The sequence below is a fragment of the Prunus avium genome, chromosome 3 (genome assembly GCF_965620075.1).
Source record: "Prunus avium chromosome 3, drPruAviu1.hap1.1, whole genome shotgun sequence".
Taxonomy (NCBI): domain Eukaryota; kingdom Viridiplantae; phylum Streptophyta; class Magnoliopsida; order Rosales; family Rosaceae; genus Prunus; species Prunus avium.
Genome location: NC_142286.1, coordinates 23,774,154 through 23,777,798, shown reverse-complemented (window position 1 = coordinate 23,777,798; position 3,645 = coordinate 23,774,154). Strand labels below are relative to the sequence as shown.

At 35.7% G+C, this 3,645-nt stretch overlaps 1 long non-coding RNA gene across 20 annotated transcripts; it reads right to left on the bottom strand.

Annotated features, from left to right (window-relative positions):
• Nucleotides 1–515: 515 nt before the first annotated feature.
• Nucleotides 516–2,994, bottom strand: LOC110744561 (uncharacterized). Of its 20 annotated transcripts, none has more exons than XR_015834725.1 (7): nucleotides 2,505–2,991; nucleotides 2,051–2,142; nucleotides 1,839–1,902; nucleotides 1,660–1,705; nucleotides 1,115–1,555; nucleotides 955–983; nucleotides 516–718 (listed from the first exon to the last, which is right to left on the bottom strand). It is a non-coding gene; the product is annotated as an uncharacterized LOC110744561 (long non-coding RNA). The 20 variants fall into 20 exon arrangements; XR_015834728.1 differs by having other exon boundaries at nucleotides 1,833–1,899; XR_015834718.1 differs by having other exon boundaries at nucleotides 1,115–1,232; nucleotides 1,419–1,705; nucleotides 1,833–1,902; nucleotides 2,505–2,990.
• Nucleotides 2,995–3,645: the final 651 nt, after the last annotated feature.

The window sequence follows — 3,645 nt, the reverse complement described above, 5'->3', positions numbered from 1 at the left end:
AAGTTTTGGGCTAGATCCGAAATCAATAGGTGTTCGAAATTGGATAATTCAAGTTCAACGGTAGTTCGTTCCTAATTGGAGTGGTTGGTGTATTCCACACTTCTAGCGATTGGATTTCACTCAAAACTAACCAAATGACTCCTCCCACCATATTATGATCACTACAAGAAAAACAGCCTTTACTGACGGTTAAAAAGTGTCAACTAAATAGATTCTTGACGGCTCAAAAAGCGTCAGGAATACCAGTGTCACTAAAGGGGTACACACATACTCGACGGTTTTTACCCGTCAAGTAATAGTGTTCCCTGACAATTAAAAACCGTCACAAAATGTGAAAATGCGTCAACTTATGGTCATCCTTGACGCTTTCTAACTGTCAACTAATGTGTTTCTTGATGTTTAATTGAGCTTACTTGACAGATTTTAGCCGTCAAGAACAAAAAACTAATATATATAAAAAAAAAGCGCTTCTTGACAATAACAGCTGTCGAGGTTTATTAAATTAAAAGAAATAATTGAAAACAAATTAGAAATTGTACATCCACTAAAACAGTATCTATATACAATAATTTAAAATACAACCATATACTTAAATGTATGAATACATTTAAATTATTACATATTTACTAGATCCTAGTGTCATTAATTTATCATACATGGATGGCTCTTTATAAACCTTCAATCACCATTGGCGTCCCTGATTTCCATGCTACAACAGCTACATAAACAAACAAACAAACAAAAAAAAAATCCTTTACTCGATAAATCTCAGAAACGATGAAAGAAACAGCAAGCGATGATCCTATCAAAATAGACAAGTCATCATATTCTGACTGCAAAATTGACACTATAAGTGCTGTTATTAAATTAATAACAAAAAACAGAGAATATATGATATGTTAATGTTTCAGGTATTATGATAAAGTAGGTAGTTGTGTGTAAAATGAAGTTTACCTTGATTGGAGTCTTCCATCTTCTTGCTCCTATACATTTAATCAAAGCCAGGAAAAAAGAACATAAATCAGATATATGAATCTGATGGATTTATATATTTCCAATCACGGTATTGAATTTTACTATGCTAAGATCATGAAATCTAGATCAAATTAATTACTTGAAGATGGCTCTTGACGTGAGCTATGCTAAGATCCTTGACATTCATCAATTGAACCACCAACTTATGTCTTGACATGAGCTTTTAGGAAACTGTTGTTGCTCCACCATCTATGAAACTAACACAATTTCAGCTACTGTGTATTAAACTTTGAACTCAGAATTAAACACCTTAAACTCCATAAAAATCTACCAATTTACATGCATCCTGAAGTTGATTAAATAAACTTTGAAACCATATAAAATTTGACAGAAACGGTGCTCTAATTTTTAAGATAAGGCAGTCCAAAGTAAGTGTTTCAAACCTGAAAGTGCAGCCCCTGTTTTTGACAGATTTTGTAGCCATACTTACCAAACTCAGGTATTAAACTTCAACCAAATTACAATCCTGGATATGTATAGTTTAAAACCATGTAATTATACCTCAAAACTAACCCACAACCTGTGCAAAATTAACAGTCAACATGCGTGTGTAGTCACATTTTCTGAAAAAACTGAAACTTAACAACTTCGGCCTAAATGCAAGTGGAAATTAAGTATACTTACATGTACCAAAGAAGCTTTAATTGGAGAAAATGGGTGAAGTGGGTGGCTGAGATTAGAGAACCCAACAGGAGGTCTCAAGTCAGGTTCGAAAAATACAAATAGAACTAAGCAGAAAAATAAATAAAACAAAATGGAAATTCAAGCAGAAAAAAAAAAGTGTATAAGGAGCTGACTTTTACTTCTCTCCCACCGTCCTCTCACCCAGCTTTTTCTACAACTTCAACCAATCACATGGCACCTCTTCTAAAAACAAACCAAAGCACCATTAGATTCTGCAAAATTTAAATAATAAAAATCTAAATCTAAATTAAACTTTTGAAAGAATTTGAAACTTTGTAATATCTGCTAGCACATTAATTGAAATAATTGAAAAAATTTGGAGCTTTCATACCCAGTGAGGTTCCATAAAATTTAGTAAAACCAACTTGAGAGTGCAGCCGTGAGGTTCCGCAAAGCTAAATTGAAAGAGCCTTTTGATAAAATCTGGAAAATAAAAGAGTGATAGAGAGAGTTAGGGTTACCTTGAGATTGCAGTCGTGAGAGGGTCTGGGAACCAAGAGGATTTCTAGATGAGAAAGAATGATAAAGGGTTTCGAGTTAGACAGAATCGGAGGGATTTGGAGTCAGATAGAGCTGGAGAGGGTTTTGGGTTAGAGAGTGAGACTGAGTTTAGGAGAGAGAGAGAGAGAGAGAGAGAGAGAGAGAGAGAGAGTGAAATCTGGGGAAGAAGAAACTAATGCGACACGAAAAAATTGGGGGGAGCGTATTCAAAACAGAAATTAAAAAGTTGAAAACCACAAAATTAAAACGAAAAACATAAAATATAAATTAGAAAAATCTCAAACCTTGAATAATTAAAATTAACTTTTGGCAGAGGGTGATGGCGTTCCTTGTCATGAATCTCCAGTGCTGAGGCTGCAAACTAGCAAACTCAAAACCTATGAATCTAAAAAGTAACACTCAAGACGCATATCTAGATTTTTGGCTAAGATGGGTATCGATGGTTAGCTGGTGCAACTAAGAGAGAGGATATGGGCTGTCATGGCGTCAGATCCTGGAAAGAGGGAGACATGGTGGCTTCAGATCTAGGAAGAGAGATAGTACAGTGTAGGGGATGTCATGGCTGCCCCAACCAGCAGAGCAAGAACCCACTGATTTGCGATTCAAATTTGTTTCATCTTCTAAATTGTGTTTCCAATTTCAGACTTGAAAAAGTGGAAAAACCTAGCGCTTGAATTTTGGGTTTTCGAACGAGGTGGTGGACAAGATAAACAGAACGAGTTCGACCCAAAAAAAAAAAAAAAACAAGAGATAAAAAGAACGAGTTGATTTGGAGCGACCTCTCGCGACCTCTATCTAAATTATTATTTTTTATTTTTCTTAAAAAAGCGTCAAGTATAATGGGTCTTCCTTGATGGTTGTTAAGAAGTGTCAAGTATAGAGTGTTTTAATTGACGTTTTTTATTAAACGTCATGAAACACTAGCATATAGTTGACGTTTATTGAAAAGTGTCATGGTTTAGTAGAATAGTTGATGGTTTTTCAATAAGCGTCAACTATGAAGTGTCAACTAAGGCCTATTTTCTTGTAGTGGATGTTGCCCAAGTTTTGGGCTCGATCCGAAATCAATTGGTGTGAGAAATTGGACAGTTCAAGTTCAACGGCAGTTCGTTCCTAATTAGAGTGGTTGGTGTATTCCACACTTCTAGCGATTGGATTTCACTCAAAACTAACCAAATGACTCCTCCCACCATATTATGATGTTGCCCAAGTTTTGGGCTCGATCCGAAATCAATTGGTGTGAGAAATTGGACAGTTCAAGTTCAACGGCAGTTCGTTCCTAATTGGAGTGGTTGGTGTCTTCCATACTTCTAGGGAATGGATTTCACTCAAAACTCACCAAATGACTCATCCCACCATATTATGATGTTGCCCAAGTTTTGGGCCCGATCCGAAATCAATAGGTGTTCCAAATTTGACAATTAG